This window comes from Hylobates moloch, unplaced genomic scaffold (assembly GCF_009828535.3).
Source record: "Hylobates moloch isolate HMO894 unplaced genomic scaffold, HMol_V3 SCAFFOLD_4, whole genome shotgun sequence".
Taxonomy (NCBI): domain Eukaryota; kingdom Metazoa; phylum Chordata; class Mammalia; order Primates; family Hylobatidae; genus Hylobates; species Hylobates moloch.
Window position 1 is genome coordinate 35445652 of NW_026652279.1, and position 19152 is coordinate 35464803.

The following is a 19152-nucleotide window of genomic DNA, read 5'->3' on the forward strand; positions in this document are numbered from 1 at the left end:
TCGGGTATTTCAGATCAAACAAATTTGGAGATTTAGGTATCTTTCTTTACTTTCCTAATAGTTACAAAATCATTAAATTTCAGAAATATCTAAGAAACCTTAAAATTCCTTAAGTGCTGTGTTTCCCAAACTTCCATCACTCCTGATTTCTACCAGTCACTTTTCACCTATACTGTTTACCTAGTAGGTTTTTTTTTTTTTTTTTTTTTTGACATGGAATTTCAATCTTGTTGCCCAGGCTGGAGTGCAGTGGTGCGATCTCAGCTCACCGCAACCTCTGCCTCCCAAGTTCAAGCAGTTCTCCTCCCTCAGCCTCCCGAGTAGCTGGGATTACAGGCATGCACCACCACACCCAGCTGATTTTGTATTTTTAGTAGAGATGGGGTTTCTCCATGTTGGTCAGGCTGGTCTTGAACTCCCGACCTCAGGTGATCTGCCAGCCTTGGCCTCCCAAAGTGTTGGGATTATAGGCATGAGCCACTGTGCCTGCCCTATCTAGTAATATTTTTATAAATCAACTCACATTTTATGAATATGTACTTAAATACATGTATTTTAAAAGGAAACAATATTGCTATGTGAAAGGTGTCAATGAAAAGAGTCAAAGTGTAAAATATTTGAAGAGATTTATTCTGAGCCAAATATGGGTGACCAATGGCCAAAGAGAGCCTGAGAACATGTGCCCCAAGTGGTCAGGACACAGCCTAGTTTTATACATTTTAGAGAGACAGGAGACATCAATCAAAAACATGTAAGATATACAGAGGGGCTTCCAGGTTATAGGTAGATTTAAAACTTTTCTGATTGATAGTTGTTTGAAAGAGTTAAGTTATTATCTAAAGACCTGGGATCAATAGAAAGGAGTATCTGGGTTATGATGATAAGGGGCTGTGGAGACCAAAATTTTAACATGCAGATGAAGCCTCCAGGTAGCAGGCTTCAGAGAGAATAAATATAAATGTTTCTTATCACACTTAAGGTCTGTGTTGATGTTAATGCTAGTCAGCTTTTCCTGAAATCCAAAAGGGAGTGTTATAGTATAGGTAAGTAGTCAGACATGAGCACGGCAGGAGAGGGCCTCCCTACCAGGGATGTCAGGCCACCATCAGGTGATGGTCAGGCAGTTGTTAAACTGTCTCTGTAAAAATAGTAATTGGTCACAGCCAGCACCAGGAAAAGGCAGTCTCCCAATAGATAGATACAATCTGAAGCTGGTGAGCAGCAGCTTTCCGATAAGATCTCTGGAGTTGGGCGAGTGGGTTCAAGCATGTGCACTAAGAGGCAAAACAGTGGAGTTTAAAACACTTGACTGATGAGGGAAGAACACCACAAGCGAGCAGGCACACGGTTTCAGTAAACACACCACACCTGTGGCCCCTCCCAAGTTCTGGCACAGGCCACGGCTCATGCAGACAGCCCGTCCCAAGGGAAGAATCAGAGAAGAAGGGATGCAACCCTCCGGGAGCCTGCCAACATGTAAGCCCCAAGTCAGTGGTCATACTGTGCACTTGATCTCCCAAGACAACCGCTTGCCCTCTTCCAAGTGTACTTTACTTCCTGTCATTCCTGCTCTAAACCTTTATAAAAAGTACATAAACCTTTTAAGTGAACTTTCACTCCTGCTCCAAACTGCCCTCTATCTCTCCCTTTGCCTTATGACCCTTGGCTGAATTCTTTCCTCTGAGGAGGCAAGAACTGAGGTTGCTGCAGACCTGTATTGATTCGCCACCGCTGCTAACAGGAAGATGGTATGATGAAGCATGTTCAACGCTCCCTTCCTAACATGGCCTAAACCAGTTTTTCTGGTTAACTTTGGAATGCCCTGGTGGAGAGGAAGCGTTCATTCAAATGGTTGGGGAGCCTTAGAGTTTTATTTTTGGTTTACAAAGGAAAATAAAAACTGGGACCCCAATTCACTCTGCTGAAAGGAAAGAATTAAGCTGAAAGCTGAGTCGTTCAAGAAACGGCCTTTCCTTTTGTTCCTGAGCAGACAGTGACAGATAAAAGGTTAAAGATCTTCACTCCATGTTTACCTTATCTTATAGTGAGCACAAGATGAACACATAATTGACCATTCCCCTACCTGCTCTTTTTCTCTTGCAACATGTGGATTCAGTAATGAGACCATACCCTCCCTCTGTCCCCTCCAGCAGGCTTTTCCCCTTTAAATATCAAAGCCGTTAAAATCACCTTTGGAGAAAGGCACAGACCTGTCTCCCAGGATGTGTCCTTAACCTTGGCAAAAATTGATTGGGACCTGTCTCAGGTACTTTTGGTTTACAACTACCGTAAAGGGAAACCAATCTTACTGCCTTAAACAGAAAGGAATTATAATAATAACGGCACAGAAGAAAAGATATATAAGATAAAGTGGACCTCTGGGTTAAGAAGGTGGATTGAAAACAAATGTAATAATACTGTCTACCGAAGGTCCTCTCAGATTTCAGCGGGATGTTTCATGAAAGCCTAGACCTGGAAGAATAGGAGGACAGGAGACTGCAGCAGCTGACCTCTGGAAGCCAGAGCTGGATGAGGGACCTGAGCGAGAGGAGGCTTGGGCAGCCGGAGCTGAAGGCTGAGCAGCGGATGCCACCGGAGCCTGTGAGGGCACGATTGAGAGTGGGGCTGGCTTGCTGCTGCTCTCACACCACTGCAGAGGCATCCTCTCTGGAACATGGAGACAAGGTTTTTGGACGGGGGTTTCCCAGTCCCCTGGAAGAGATTGAGAGACTACTGAAGATCTCCAGGGCACTGCAAGCCAGGTCTGTACCCTCCAGCCAGGAGAAGGCAAAAGGTCTTTCTGGAGAAGCCTGGGCAGCCAGAGGGGAAAGGCCAAGAAACCTATCCTGGCCCTGGGGAAGTGGAGGGTAAGGCAGAGCCAGCCATGAGAAAGGATGATGTTTGCCCAGGCATGAAATTTAAGTGATGAACGCTGATTTAACCAGAAGTTCTCCTGTAATTGCTTTAGGGGATGAGACAGGGCATGGAGGCCGGTTTTTAACAGCTGAGTCCTGATCTCCCACAACAGGTATCAGCGGATGATCTCTCACATGGAAGAAGCCAGGGCAGCTACACCCAATGACTTAGCAATAAGAAACACCAAACCAGACAAACACCACTGCTGCTGGGAAAGGGACCTGGGGGAAGGGAAAGGCTGTTCAGAGAGCAGAGGTATTTCGTGTGAGCCTTTTAGGGCTTCTTGTCTCTTTAGACCACATGCACATATTACTTGTATAAAATAATGCACCAAATACAAACAATGAAATGTAAGTACTGAGTTCGATAGACTCATACATCCCTGTTTGAGAATAACGCTCCCCTGTGAAGGATGGGAATGTTGCCATTGGCCAGCTAGCAGGAGTCGTTGGCAGGCGTGGCCTGAGACAGTAGGCACACAGGGTATGGCCTTTGGTTTTGGTGAGCAGTGGGGAGCACCTGCCACAGTGCGTGGTGGGGCAGGGGACAGCATGCCGCTCACTATGCTGAGCTTGAGTCAGAAAAGTCATTCCTGAAGCAAAGCAGTGTGCTGGAGGTTCTGTTTGCTCCTGCAGACACCCTCTACTGCCCCCACTGCCACCCCTCCTCCACCTGCTTTGTGTCCCTGGAGGTGACCTCCAGGACTTGTCAGCAGGACTCCAGCCTTGACCTCCACTCAGGTCCAACCCATGGGAGGCACCAGCAGGAGACCAAATGGGGTGGGAGCCCCACAGGCACCCCGGGTGGGCAGAGGCTGTGACCACCCATGCCACAGCCCTCAGGCAGCTCCTCCCCGCTGACATGGGGTGCTAACATCTCCCGCAACTCTCCTGGTGAGTGCACCCTCAGGAGTGGGCCACTTGTTGCCTCCTGCCGAACCTGACACTGGGACCACGGGGGAAGAGTCCCCTGCTTATGGAGGGTTATTTCAGGAAGGCTTTGCGGCTCTGGGCGCTGCTGCTCTGCTCGTGTCAAGTGATTCAGTGAGAGCCGCAGAGTGGCACTGGCTGCTGTGGTCCAGTTAGGAAAGCCAGGGAGGCCCTGTTACCAACCCTCTCGCTTGAGCAGCTGCCTCTGGGAGCCCTGCAGCTGACAGCCATGAGCTCCTTATATTTGAACTGCTTGACTCTTTAGACCCCATGAAATAATGCGACGATACACAGTGACAGACCAGCAGAGAGTAGCGTGTAGGGGAGACTTATGAACATTGAAGGGACGGAAGAGTGAGGCGGCTCCAGGGCCCCGTGTGTTGTCAGCCACCAAGCAGGTCCCTGAACACAGTTCGTCCTTCTAGTAGCCCCAGTTGACAGGGCCTATGAGCTGCCAAGGAGCCTCCCTGGCCTCTGAGCCCGTGAAATGAGTCTGCTGCCATCCTCCAGACTGCTTTCAAGACCCACGCCTTGGCTGTGGATGGTTTCCCCGACTGCCCCTGCCAGCCCAGCCCCTTCCAGGAGGCCCTGTGCTGTCTGAGGGGAGGCAGTGAGTGTGTGTGTCTGGCTTCTATTCCTTCCTTGCCCTCCCTTCCGACCCTTATCCTCCACCCCAGCCACATGTCCCTCCAGTCCTTGTCTGACGGTGTCCAAGAGCCCATGTAGGCCACACACAGGTCTATGAGAGCCAAACCAAGAGCCCAGCGCTGCAGGCTGCTCTCCTGCTCTCTGGCCACCCCCGGTGCCCTCTGCAGGCCAGGATGGGCTGCTCTGCTTCATGTGTCAAGACTGTCCAAATTCCTGCCTGGCTCACACCCTGGCCGGTTGGGCAGTGAGGTAAACCTTCCAGCTCCCCTCACCCCAGGAGGAGCTATTTTCTCAGCTTGCTGAGGAAGGGCCTGGCAGGGCACAACCATGGTGGCCTCCTGGGTGGTCACAGGGTGGTGGTGGAGTTGGGCACTGAGAAGGGAGATACCTGGACCTGCTATCCACATGTGATGGGACTAGGCAGGGCACAAGCTGCAGGAGCAGAGCAGGGCTCAGGGCCCATGCCCACCCTGCCAGAGGGTGCAGACAGGTGGGAGCACCCAGCTTGTGTGCTTCAGGGCATGGTCCCCCAACTAGCCTGGCTGCAGGACCCGGGGCAGTAAGGGCCTGTCCGGAACCAGCTTCTGCTCTGTGTCAGGGCATGCTCTGCTCTGCTGGACACATAGCACCAGCATTGGCGAGGACCCTCGAGCCACCAGTCTGTTGGGAAGCTAAAGACTAATCTGCTTAGAGAACAGGCCTCTCATCACTTTAGAAGAGCTTCCTGCCAGTTCCTGCTGAAGCCAGTCCCCACTTCTTTTTAGGAGGAAAGTCTTGGCTGGGCATACAATGCCAGCTAGAGACCATATGTCCAATGTCCCTTTGCAGCTGGCATGGCTGCCAACCATGTGACTAGGTTTGGGACATGATGTTGCAGCTTCCACTTCAAGTCCTTATATGTGAAGTTTTCTGCCCTCCAGTTCCTCTCCTCTTCCAGCCCACAGGCGGGAGTACAGGTGTGAAAGGAGCCGGCTGCAGCCACCTCAGGGAGAGGCGAACCACAAGGAAGGACCAGGGCTACTGAGTGACCTCACTGGCACAGTCTCACCAACGTGGGCTGCTCATCTTTAGAGGGTTAGGAGAGGGAGGTGCCAGCTTCTGTGTTTCGGGGCCACTGCATTGGAGGTGTCTTTGTTGCAGCAGGTGAGTGCTGACCAACACGCCATCTCCATGTGCCAATTTAAAGGGCATTTGCAACCCCAGGCATTTGGAAGACAGACTAGCCTCACAGTCTAGCAGTCTGAATTTCTTCCTGCAGCACCTTGAATGCACCTGTGGGAACCCGGGGCTCTGTTTTCTTGTAACCCTTTGGATCACCACCAGCATACCAAGGACGGCCCAGCCAAGTGCAAAGGCAGCCCGGCTGCCTGCACTGGAGAGCTGCTGCCCTGGAGGAACAAGCCTGGGCCTCTGCCAGCCCTGTCAAGGCCCCTTCCTCTGGTGTTTGGGGAAAGGGGTTGGACTCACATCTTCTTGGACAGCTGCCTGACCCCAGAGCTGGTGCCCTGCTCTCATTCCCTCCATGGAGATGAGGCCAGGACTCAGGACCACCCTCTGCCTCCAGGGGACACAGCTCCCACCGCAGGCTCTGGCACAGGGCTGGTGCCTTTCAGGTCACAAAAGGACTTCACACACAAAAGCTGTCAACAATATCAAATGTCCCTGCTCCTACAGCCATGAGCCACACTCTAGTCTGGGAGGGGCTCACTCATTGGTCCCCCCTGCCGCCTCTGTGGTCCCCACTAAGTCCCCCACTGCACACACAGCTGTCTACTCCCAAACTTGAATCTGATCCTGTATTTTAAAATATGCAATTTGAGTTTTCTCTTTAGTGGACTCACAGGCCCCAGGTTGGACTTAGGGCAGAATTCAAAGCACCACTATCTGATGTCTCTGACCCCTCCTCCCCAGCAGCCTTGTATGTGGTGAAAGGAGGGGATGGAAGAATCACCTCTTGCTGTCCCCAGAGCAAACCCCATTACCCAGGCAAAATCCTGGGTCACAATTGTAATGTGAAAAAAAGAATGTAAAATAAGAAACACTGAACAGGACAGAGAGGGTTTGTTCTGTTTTATGAAGGACACAATCTACACTGGAGTCATAAGCATCCTGAACCTCTTTGCACCTGTGCCGGGAATGATGCTCCAGAAAATCTGAGGGGAGAGGTGGTTTCAGCCCTCGCCCACTCGGTTCATCACTGCACCACACACATGCCTCATCAGAGAGTTCGGACCTGCTGGGCCACCGCCTCCCTCTGATATTCAAAATCTCAAGGGCTGCAGTCCCACAGCGGGGTCAGCCAGTCTTCCTGCCAAGCCTGGAGTCCGTGCATCCGCCTCTGCTGTTCCCTTTTGCCAGCACACGATGGCACCAGGGAGAGCAGAGCCCATCCTGTGGCTGGGAGGGGCTGGGATTCCTGCACTAGCCACAGAGGCTTCCAGAGAGAGAACAGGGTGCTATTCCTGCAGATGCTCGCAGGCCGCCTCCAGCTCAGGCTCCCAGGACACAACCCTTAACCCCAGTATTGCTTTCCCCCCTTCTCTGTCCTGTAAGCCGTTTAGGAGTGAGGTACAATTTCTTTCTGCTCATACACCCTCGGAGTCCAGTGCTCACACAAATGAGTGAAGCAGCCCAGGCGTCCAGAGAGCACATGGGCCTTATCAAGGGGCAGTCTCCACTCACCTGGCCCCCTGTAACCACTTGGGTCGTGCGGGCCATGGCAGCTGGGTTCCCTGAATAGTGGAGAAATGTGAAGTCTCTTTCAAACATGGGCAGCTAGTTCTATTTCCTATCCGCTTTATTAAGGTAGCCACCATGATGGTTATATAGAATAATTCTATAACCCCAAAAATGTTCCCTAGTGCCTATTTGAAGTCAGTCCACTCCCCTTCAGTACTGACCCCTGCCAACCACTGGTCTGTTTCTGTCACTATAGTTTTGCAAGTAGAATCACATGGTATGTAGTCTATAGTGGCTCATTTTGTTCATTTAGCAGAATGCATTTGAGACCAACCTATATTGTTGTGGACATCACTAGTTTGTTTCTTTTTGTTGCTGAGTTAATAAAATACAGATTGTCCATGATTTGACGAATTCAAGCTGGTTCTGGGTCATTTTGAAGTGTCTCATCACTCTTTGATCACTGACTTGCTTTCTGTCAAACAAGATGTTCTAGGCTCATCTTTGTGTAAGGGGCGGTGGGTGGAGTTGTGTTTATTGAGATAAATTCACATGAATTAATCATTTTAAAGTGTGCAATTCAATGGCACTTAGTACATTCACAATATTGTGCAACCACCACCTCTTGTCAAAATATTTCCATCATCTCAAAGGGACACCCCATACCCATTAAACAATAACTCCCAATTCCCCACCTCCCCAGCTCCTGACAAACTCTATTCTACTTTGTCTCTATGAATTTGTCTATTCTAGATATTTCACAAAATTGGGATAATATATGACCATTTGTGCCTGGCTTATTTCACTTAGGTTAATGTTTTTGAAGTTTATCCTGTTGTAGCATGAACCAGTGCTTCATTCATTTTCATGCTAAATAATATTCCATTGTATGGCTGTAACACATTTTGTTTATACATCGTCTGTTGATGGATACTTGAGTTGTTTCTGCCTTTTAGCTATTATAAATAATTCTGCAATGAATACTAGTGTACAAGAATCTGCCTGAGTCCTTGTTTCAATCATTTGGTAAATATACCTAGGAGTGGAATCGCTGGGTCTTCTAGTAATCTTATGTTTAACTTTCTGAGGCACTGACAGGCTGTTTTCCACAGCCACTGTACCATTTTACATTCCCACCAGCAATGTGAGAGGGTTCTGGCTTCTCTACATCCTCGTCAGCACTTTGTTGTTCCTTTTTTTTTTGGCTAATAGACATCCTAATGGATGTGGAGTAGTATTTCCCTGTGGTTTATTTGCATTTTGCTGATGCCTAACAATGTTGAGCATGTTTTCATTTGCTTGTTGGCCATTTGTATATCTACCTGGATAAAATGTCTATTTTAGTACTTTGCACCTTTTTAAATTGGTGGGTTTTTGTTGTTGTTGTTGTTGTTGTTGTTTGTTGTTGAGTTGTAAGAGTTCTTTATACAATCTGGAATGTTAAACCATTATCATATTTGCAAGTATTTTCTCCCATTATATGGGTTGTCTTTGGCTTTCTCGATAATATCCTTTGAAGCATGAAAGATTTTAGTTTTGACAAGGTCTAATTTATCTATTATTTTGTTGCTTGCACTATTGATGTTATATTTAAGAAACCCTTGTCCAATGAAAGGATATGGAGATTTAAATCTATACTTCCTTCTAAGACTTTTATAGTTTGGAAGACTCCTTTTAAGAGTGTTATATTCAGACTTTAGATCTGTTTTTAGCTAATGTTTGTGTGTAGTACAATGTAAGGGTCCAATTTAATATTTTTGCATGCAGATATTCAGTTGTCCTAGTGCCATCTGTTAAAGAGACAATTCTTTCCCCATTGAATGGTCCTGGCACCCTAGTAAAAAGACAATTAATGATAGATTTATGGGTTTATTTCTGGACTCTCAATTCTACCATATTGATCTATGTCTATCCTCATGCTAGTATCACAATGTTTTGATTAGTGTAGATTTGTAGCATGTTTTCTAATTAAGAAGTGTGGGTTTTCCAACTTTGTTTTACTTTTTCAAGATTGTTTTTCCCATTCAGGGTCTTTTGCCTTTCCGTACGAATTTGAGGATCAGCTTTTCCATATCTGCACAAAATGAATGGGATTTTGATAAGTATTGCACTGAATCTGTTCTCATAGGGATGACATTGAATTGGTAGAACATTTTGGGTAGTATTGCCATCTTAATATTAAATCTCCCAATCCATAAACACAGATTGTCTTTCCATTTACTTAGGTATTCTTTAATTTCTTTCAGGATAGGAGAAGAGACAAACAGTCAAGCAGTGAAATTTTGGAAAGAAAAGCAATAGATGAGTGGAAAATAACCCAGCATATAAAAGAAATAAAATTCTGAGATGGTATGGGGGAAAGTCAAGAACCCATTCTGACTTTATATCAAAGTAATCAAAATCTCAAAGTGCTGACACCATGTGCCTCTGGAAAAGGAAGCAAACAGGTTGGGGTGTGGTGGCCGGCTGAGATAAAGTAGATTCTTTGAAAGTTTACTTATGAGACAATGGGATTCCCACCTCCCACCACCTTTCAGGGCATTTTCTGCAAACTGGCAACTGTCCAGAAGGTTATTTTCTGGAGAGGGTTAAAACCAAGCATCTCTTGACTACAAGGCACTAGGCACAAATGGAGATGTGGATGCTACACTAGCACAATATTGAGATGAACAAATACTTCCTGAATCCTCAGACCTCTTCTCTCACTCACCTTCCAGAACTCTAGCAATGAGCCCTTCACCCTTGCTCTAGCCAGAGATTAGTAGGGTCTTATAGGCCCCCAAGTGAAGACTTAAAGATACTGAGTAAACGTCCTTAAGTAAACTTACCCAGTTAGATTATCTGACAAGGAAGCTCAAATTCAGTAAGCCATGAACACATGCTTAGAGCCTTCAAATGCTATTTTTCTTTTTAATTTTTAAAAATTAAGACATAATTTACTTATAATCAAATTCAGTTTTTAGGTGTACAGTTCTGTGAGTCCAGAAAACACAATTGTAAAACTACCATTAGAATAAAGATAAAGGACAGTTCCATGTCCCCCAAATCCAAACATCTTTTTAATCTCCGACATTTAATATGAGTGGAGAAAGATCATCAGACTTGAAAGCAACAGGGAGTATTACAGAAATCCTCAGAGAGAATGTATTACAGTCATGACCTGAACATAGAATATATTATCAAAAGTAGCATTCAGAGACCCAAAAGATAACTATTAGAAATATTAGAAATGTAAATTTTCTCTATGGCCATACCACCCTGAACACACCTGATCTCATCTGATCTCAGAAGCTAAGCAGGGTCAGGCCTGGTTAGTACTCGGATGGGAAAAATGTCAATTTTGATGGTAGAAACTAAAAACCCAACGGGTGGGCATTTATCCTAGAGAAATGAAGGCTTATGTTCATTTCTGTGTGTACCTGAATGTTTGTAGCAGCCTTACTTATAACAACTTCAACCTGGAAACAACCAAAATGTCCTTTAACAGGTGAATAGTTAACCAAACTATGGTACGTTCATACCAAGAAATTTACTCAGCAATAAAAATGAATGAACAGAAATGACATTATGGGAAATGATGGCATAGGATATGCCAGGAATCCATCCCTCCACTGAGATAACAATTGAGCTGTCAGGAGGTTTCCAAAGCAGCTATTTTGGAACTCTGGAGTCTAGTCCAAAACTTGCATCATCCATGGAAGAACCTGATGAAGAAGCTGGTGAATTTCCATGTTTCTAATAGTGCCTAATACCCTCCATTCCCTAGCAGTGTGGCAGGCAGCCATGGGATGACAGCTTATGTTCATGGTGTGACCTGCTGGTGCCAGAGTGGGCAATAAGGACCTTGTCCTTCACAAACCAGGATGTGTGTTTGACTGCCGATGGCTGCATTTGGTTGCTGGGGGAATGGCTCAGAGGCTGGTCATTCTTTCAACTCCCACAATCTGAAGCAGCTTCTCTGCCACAAGGGTAATTAGAGAAATAGTAATTTTTAAGAAGAGATATTTTATTTTTATTTTGCCCTTTTTGGGAGCCAGACATTTAAGGAAATCTTTGTCAAGTCACTAGCTGACTACAGAGAACAGAAACTCCAGCAACCACACTCCACAATGAATACACACTTTGTAAAATTTTCAAGAAGTCAAAAATAGGTGGCTCCAACCCTCAATAAACAAAAATAATTCCTGAGGAGTGGGAGTATGTGGTTTCCAGAGTTTCCACATTACAGTACTCAGAATGTACAGTTCTCAGTAAGACAAAACCAAAAACAAAGCATAGAATTAGTTTGCTAGGACTGCCATAACGAAGTGCCACAAACACATTCAGTAGCTTAAACAGCAGAAATTTATTGGTTCACAGTTCTGGAGGCTATATGTCCAAAATGGCAGGGTTGGTTCCCTCTGAGAGCTGTGAGACAGAACCTGTTCCATCCTTCTCTCTTACCTTCTGGTGGTTTGCTAGCATTATTTGGCATTCTGTGGCTTGCAGTTCTCTGTCTGTATCTTTAAACAGCATTCTCCCTAAGTGTGTGTCTACATCCAAAATTTTCCCTTCTTAAAAGGACACTAGGCATATTATATTAGGGGACCATCCTACTCCAGTATGACCTCATCTTAACTAATTTGCAATGATCTTATATCCAAAAAAGTGATATGGTGAGGTGCTGGGGTTTAGAATTTCAACATATAAATTTTAGAGGGACACAATTCAACCCATAACTTGAAGATAAGGCAATAAAAATTATTGTTTGAATAATATAAAGAGAAAAACATGAAAAATGTGAATAGAGGCTGAGATACTTGTGGGACACCATCAAGCATAACATACACAGCATTGGAGTCCCAGAAGAAGAAGAAAGAAAAGGACATAAAAGAATATTTGAAGAAACAATGGCTGAAAACTTCCCAAATCTGATGAAAGACATAATAATACACATTCAAAAAGCTCAGTTCATGCCAACACACATTATAGTCAAATTGTCAATACTCAAAGACAAATGGAGAATCTTGAAAGCAGCAAGAGAGGAGCTACTCATCACGTACAAGGGATTCTCAATAAGATTAACAGCTGATTTTTCATCAGAAACTGTGAAGGCTACCCAGGAAAGGAATGCCATGTTTAAAGTCCTGAAAGAAAAATAAGCTGTCAACCAAGATTTCTATATTTAGCAAAATGATACTTTAAGAATGAATGAAAATTTTAGACATTTCCAAATAACAAAAGCAAAAAAGGGAGTTTGTTATCAGTAGACTTTCCCTATTAGAAATGCTAAAGGGAAAAGGGAGGGTTTTAGCAGAAATGAAAATATGCTAGACAGAAACTTGAAACTATAATACAAAATAAGAACACTGATAATGGTAGTTACATAGCTAAATATAAAAGTCAGTATGACTGTAATTTTAGTATATAACTCCTTTTTTACCTATAGGAATTAAAAGTTAAGTGCATAAAGAAATAATTACAAATCTATGTTAATGGGTGCACAATATATAAAGATGTAATTTGTGACAATCACAATATAAAGTGGAGGAATGAAGAGATATAGGAATAGAGCGTTTATATATAATTTTAACTAAGTTACTATTCATACTAGGAGGTTATAAGTGTAAGGTGTTGATTGTAACCTCCAAGTTAAACCACTAAGATAGTAACTAAAAACTATACTGAAAAAGACTGAAGACTCAAAGTAGTACACTACAAAAATCAACTAACTTTAAAAGTTAGGCAGTAATTGTGAAATTGAGGAGCAAAAAACACATAAGACATAAAGAAAAGAAATACTAAATGGCAGAAGTAAGTTCTTCCTTCTCAGTAATTACTTCAAGTGAAAGTGGATTAACTTATCCAATTAGTAGGCAAAGATTAGCAGAATATATAAAAGGCCCACATATGTGCTGTCTATAAAGAATCACTTTAGATTCAACTCATATCGATTGCAAGTAAAAGGGTGGAAGAAGATATTCCATTAAAGCAGTAAGCAAAAGAGAGCTTGGATTGATATGTTATTGTCAGACAAAATAGACTTTAAGTCAAAAAGGTTACAAGAGACAAAGAACATTAAACATTGATAAAAGGGTTGATCCATCAAAAATATATAGCTATCATAAACATATATGCACCTAACAACAGAACCCCCAAAAATATGAAGCAAAAATTGATAAAATTGAAAGAAGAAATAGTTCTACAATAATAGATGGAGATTTTAATACCCAAATTTCAATAATCGATAGAACCAAACAGAAGAAGATCAATAAAGAAATAGAGGCTGGGTGCGGTGGCTCACACCTGTAATCCCAGCACTTTGGGAGGCTGAGGCAGGCAGATCACCTGAGGTCAGAAGTTTGAGACCAGCTTGGCCAACATCGTGAAACCCTGTCTCTACTAAAAATACAAAAAATTAGCTGGGTGTGGTGGTGGATAACTGTAGTCCCAGCTACTTGGAAGCTGAGGCAGGAGAATTGCTTGAACTTGGGAGATGGAGGTTGCAGTGAGCTGAGATCATGCCACTGCACTCCAGCCTGGGTGACAGAATGAGACTCTGTCTCAAAAAAAAAAAAAAAAGAAAGAAAAAGAAATAGAGCACTTGAACAACACTCTAAACCAATTAGACCTAACAGATTATATAGAAAGCTAAACCCAACAATAGCAAAATATACATTCTTCTTAAATGTACATGGGATGTTCTCCAGGGCATATTAGGCCATAAAGTAAATCTTAATAAGCCTAAGAAGATTCAAATCATACAAAGTATATTTTTTATTACAATGGAATGACTAGAAATCCATGACAGAAGGAAAACTGGAAAAATTACAGTATTTGCCTATTAAATAACACACTTTATGCAACCAGTAGGTCAAAGAATAAATCCACAAGGGAATTTAGAAAATGCTTTGATATGAATTAGGCCAGGCACAGTGGCTCACTTGTGTAATCCCAGCACTTTGGGAGGTTGAGATGGGTTGATCACTGGATGCCAGGAGTTTGAGACCAGCCTGGCCAGCATGGTAAAACCAAGTCTTTACCAAAAATGCAAAAATTAGCCAGGCATGGTGGCACCTACTTGTATTTCCAGCTACTCGGGAGGCTGAGACATGAGAATCACTTGAAATCAAGAGACAGAGGTTTCAGTGAGCTGAGATTGCGCTACTGCACTCCATCCTGTGCGACAGAGTGAGACTGTCTCAAAAAAAAAGAAAAGAAAGAAAGAAAGAGAAAGAAAAAACGAAAATGCCTTGATATGAATTAAAAGAAAAACTCAACATACCAAATGTTATGGTATGCAGGGAAAGCAGTGCTAAGAGGGAAACTTATAGCTATTAATGTCTACATCTTAAAAATAAGAAGGATCCCAAATTAATGATCTAACTGCACAATTTAAGGAATTAGAAAACGAAGAGCAGACTAAATCCAAAGCTAGCAGAAGTAAGGAAATAATAAAGGTTAGAGTAAGGATAAATCAAATAGAGAATGGAAAAACAATGGAGAAAATCAATAAAACCAAAAGGTGATTTTTGAAGTGATCAAAATTAACAAAGCTTTAACTAGATTGACTAAGGAAAGAAAAAGACTTAAATTAGTAAAATAAGAAAGGAAAGTGGGAGGTATTACTACTGACCATACAGAAATAAAAAGGATTATGAGAGAATACTCCAAAAAATGTCATGCCAACAAATTGGATAACCTAGATGAAATGAACAAAATTCTAGAAGCAAAAAAAAAACAAGACTGAATCAGGGAGAAATAGAAAATATGAATAGACTTATAACTAGTAAAGAGATTGAATCAGTAACGAAGAAAAGCCCTGGGCTACATGATATCACTTGTGAATTCTAACAAACACTTACTAAAGAACATACATAAATGTTTTTCAAAGTTTTTCTAAAAGTTGAAGAGGTGGGACCATTTCCTAACTCATTCTGTGAGGCCAGCATTGCCCTAATACCAAAGTCAGACAAAGACCCTACAAGAAAAGAAAACTAGGGGTCAATATCCCTTATGAATATACATGCAAAAATCCTCAATGAAATATTAGTAAATGAAATTCATCAGCATATTAAAAGTGTTACACACTATTAACATTTATTTATCCCTAGAATGTAAGGATTATTTTTTCATAATGAAAATATCAATGTACTACACTACATTATTAGAATGAGGAGGAAAAGACATGATAATTTCAATTGATGTGGAAAACACGCTTGACAAAATTGAACACTCTTTCATGATAAAAACACTCAACTCCTTAACATGATAAAGGCAATATATCCAAAAATCCCACAGCCAACACCATACTGTATAGTGAAAAACTGGAAACTTTTTCCCTAAGATCAAGAAGGAGACAAGGATGCCCACCTTCCCCAGTTCTATTTAACACCATACTGAAAGTTCTAGCCAGAGCAATTAAGCAAGAAAAGGAAATATAAAGCATTCGAATTGGAAAGGAAGAAGTGAAATTACCTCTGTTCACAGATGGCATATAGAAAACCCTAAAAAATCCATAAAAACCCTGTTAGCACTAATAAGTAAAAAGCCATAGGGTATAGCAGACAGTGGCACAGGTGAACAGCACTAATAAGTAAAAAGTCATAGGGTACAGTAGACAGTGGCACAGGTGAACGGCCAAACCACTTACAGTTCAGCTCCTTCACTGCCTTCTTCCTCAACCCCCTGCAACCTGGTGTCCACTCCTCCACAGAAACAGCTTTTCTGCAGCCTCAGTGTCTTTACCTATTTCTGGGCATCTCTTCTGTTTGCAGAACCTGAACAGGGAGAGGTCTCTGCTATGAAGAGTGCAGATGTGGATGCTTCTGTCTGGGTGCGCAGAGCTGAGAGGCTGGCCAGCCCTGGCCCATGTGCTGCTGACTTTGCAGTCACTCCCTGGGCCAGAGGGGCTTCAGGCTGGAGTCTGAGCCTCATGGGTCAGCAGCTGTGATGTCACCAATTGTGACCTCAAGGGCTTCTGACCTCACAATGAGCTTGTTGACACTGCCTGTCCGGGGGCCCTGGGGCTGCTGTTCCTGTGGTAATGTGGCAGCTGGGACCATGGCCAGCTTCAGTCTGCCTGGCATCACATAAGCCAGCCCACAGGGTCCTGCAGCTTGTCCTTTCTGGCTGGAAGCTCTGGGCATAGCCTGGGACTGGGTCTCTCCCAAGAAGGCTGTAGCCAGGGCCCTGCCAGCCTCGGGGGCCACAGCAGCTCTCACACCAGCATCTTGCTGGACAGGAGCAGTTCCAGGATGCTCTGATCACACCTGATCATCGTCACTGCCAGAATTCAAGGCAGCTGCCTGGTGAGTGCTAGCAGCCTGTGTGGCTGGAAAGGACAGTCCCCAAGTCGGTTAGGGACTTGGGAAGCAGCAACAGGGTGGTGGAGAAGAGCCTGGGACAGGGTCATGATGGCAGAGGGCAGCCCTGGACTCTGCAGCAGCCCTATCCCTGTGGGGCAGGTTCAGCAGTCAGCTCACAGGGTCATCCCCATGACCTAGGGGTCAGGTGGGAGGGTATGGGGTGGGCCTGAGGGGCACTCCTGCCTCCCTTGATCCCTCAGTTCCTGTGGTAATGCTGCTTCCCTGGTCCAGGACTGTCTGAGACTGCATGGCCCAGCAGGAGGAGCACAGGCCACCCATCTTGAACCTCTTCCCCTACTCACTGTGTGAATGCAGGCAAATCAGTTAACTTTCCGGAGCCTCAGTTTCCTTACCTGAATTATGGGGGTGGGCATAATATGTTCTCCATCAGGTAGAAAAAAGTGAAGTGAGGTTATCCATAGAATGTAGCAGACACTTAGCAGAGGCCACAGGCAACATTCTGCAGCCTCCCGCTGTGGCCCTGCTGCCTGTCCCGGCCCAGGCTTCCCCTGCCCCACAGTCCTCAGGGTTGAGCCTAGGCTGGAGGTGACTTGCCCAAGTGCACCTGACAGGAAGGGGCTGAGCTGGGGCCTGGCCCAGGCTGTGGCTGCAGGACTGTGGGCATAGGCCCAGCGAAGGCATCCCAGAGTCCTCAGAACAGCCAGGGCTGCAGGGACGGAGGCCACCAAGACCCCCTTTAGCTAGCACTGGTGTAGAGAGCTGCACCCTGTACTAGGCTAGTGGGCAAGTCAGTGGGGAAGCCCGCCCTTCAGGGCCCAGGGACTTCTTGGTGTGGGCAAGGGACAGGTCGTGAGCAGGGCTGGCAATATTTCTGGGCCAAGGCAAAGGCCCTCTGGATGGCTGATCTTCCAGAGTCAGAGATGGGGCGCGGAGGCGGTGGGTGAGCAGGTGTGTTCTGGCTCACAGACAGGCTGGTCTCCCATGCCATGGCCATGGTCCCAGTGGCCTGTGTTCAGTGTCCAGTGTGCAGCCTCCCGCCTTGAGCCTTGAGTGATTCCACACTTGGCAGCAGGCAGCCTCCCAGCTGGCCCCGTACCCCGCCCTCAGAGGGATGGATGAGCAGCATGGCACATTATTCGATCACTGCCGAGCAGGCTTGCCCGAGCCCACCAGCTTTTGGAGGACCCCAGAATCCCAGATTTGGGAAGGGCTACCCGTGTTCCCCAGGGGCTCCTCTCCAGACATCATTGGATTTTGAATCATGCCAGGTGTGGTAGTAGGCCACGCCAGCTGCTTTGAATTGGGAAGGGAAGCAAGGTGAGTTATGGGCTGGTGGGGGCAGTCTCTGCCTTGGACCAAGGAAGCGAGGAGCTCCCAGGTCACGTAGCAGAGGATAGGGATAGAGCTGGTTGCGGGCAGAGTGGTGAGGGGGAGAGGCCAGCCACACCCAGATGGCCACCTGCCTGTGTGTGTGGGTGTGTATGAGGTCAGGTCTGAGTGTGAGTCTGTAAGAGTGTCTGTATGTGTCTGTGTGTGAGTGTGAATCTGTGTGTGTGTGAATCTTTGTGTGAATGTGTGAGTCTGTGTATGTGAATCTGTGTATGTGTATGTGAGTTTGTGTGTGTGGGTCTGTGTGTATGTGTCTATGTGGCTGTGTGTGTGTATGTGAATCTATATGTGTCTGTCTGTATGACTGTGTGTCTGAGTGTGTATGTGTCTGTGTATGTGTCTATGTGTGTATATGAGTCTGGGCATGTGTGTGAGTCTGTGTGTGTGTGTGTGTGTATGTGAGTCTGTGTGTGGGGTGTCTGTATGTGAGTGTCTGAGTATGTATGTGAGTCTGTATGTGGCAGTGAGCCTGAGTGTGTGTGAGTCTGTGTGTGTGTGAGTCTGTGTGAGTGTGTGTATGTGTGTGTCTATGAGTATCTGAGTCTGTGTGTGGGGTCAGTCTGTGTGAGTGTGTTTGTGTGTGTCTGTGAGAATGAGTGTGTGTGTGTGTGTCTGTGAGAGTGAGTGTGTGTGTGAGTGTGTGTGGGAATGGCAGTCAGTGAGGCGAGGTGGGAAACCTGCTTAGCGGCCGCCTTCTCAGCCTGGGTCCTCTGAGGCTGGGGCGTTTGCAGCGGTTGCTGGGCATGAGTGTGTAGATGTGCAGTCCCCAAGCAGGCCCTGGACAGGTGCAAGTGCAGAGGTGCACTTGGGAGCTGCACCCAGGAGGCGCTGAGAGGATGTGGGGAGGGAAGGGGAAGGGAGGATGCACTCTGGGGTGTGTCCTCACCATGGCTGCAGCTCAGCCAGCCCCCACAGGCTGCTGTGGGTGACTGTGCAGAGCACAGCTCCGAGCTGCCCCCGAAGAGGGGCAAGGGAGCTGGGGTATTTATCCAATTCCCTGCCCTCATCGGTGAGGGGCTGCTGTCACCCTCTGTGCATGGCCTAGTGCATCTCTGCAGCCGGAGGGAGTCAAAGGCCTGGCCTCCAGGTGTGGAGGTGAGGGCGGAGGGGCTGTGCATGGGCCCCTGACAGCATCTGCTGCAAATCTGGACCTGGCTGAAGCCAGGTCCTCACTGGCATGCAGGCTGCCTGCTTCTGTGGCATCCCTACCAAAGCAGTGCACGGTCCTCTAGGCTGAGGGCCTTCAGTGGAGCACCAGGTAGGATGGGACAGGGTGTGGTGTG

The 19152-nt window shown here is 45.7% G+C and overlaps 1 protein-coding gene and 1 long non-coding RNA gene across 9 annotated transcripts in view; one reads left to right on the forward strand and one right to left on the reverse strand.

Annotated features, from left to right (window-relative positions):
• LOC131383226 (uncharacterized) overlaps positions 1–16050 on the reverse strand; it is a 49373-nt gene extending 33323 nt beyond the window's left edge. For 2 of the 3 annotated variants that reach the window (XR_009213088.1, XR_009213090.1), the window contains exon 1: positions 15900–16049. This is a non-coding gene — a long non-coding RNA (uncharacterized LOC131383226). Of the gene's footprint in view, positions 1–15804 lie in introns of all 3 variants that reach the window. The other variant, XR_009213089.1, reaches the window with a different exon arrangement.
• A 106-nt stretch (positions 16051–16156) lies between these two features.
• CUNH3orf22 (chromosome unknown C3orf22 homolog) overlaps positions 16157–19152 on the forward strand; it is a 36651-nt gene continuing 33655 nt past the window's right edge. For 5 of the 6 annotated variants that reach the window (XM_058437378.1, XM_058437379.1, XM_058437377.1 and 2 more), the window contains exon 1: positions 16205–16462. The gene's annotated coding sequence lies outside the window, so the exon portion shown is untranslated. Of the gene's footprint in view, positions 16463–19152 lie in introns of all 6 variants that reach the window. The other variant, XM_032149906.2, reaches the window with a different exon arrangement.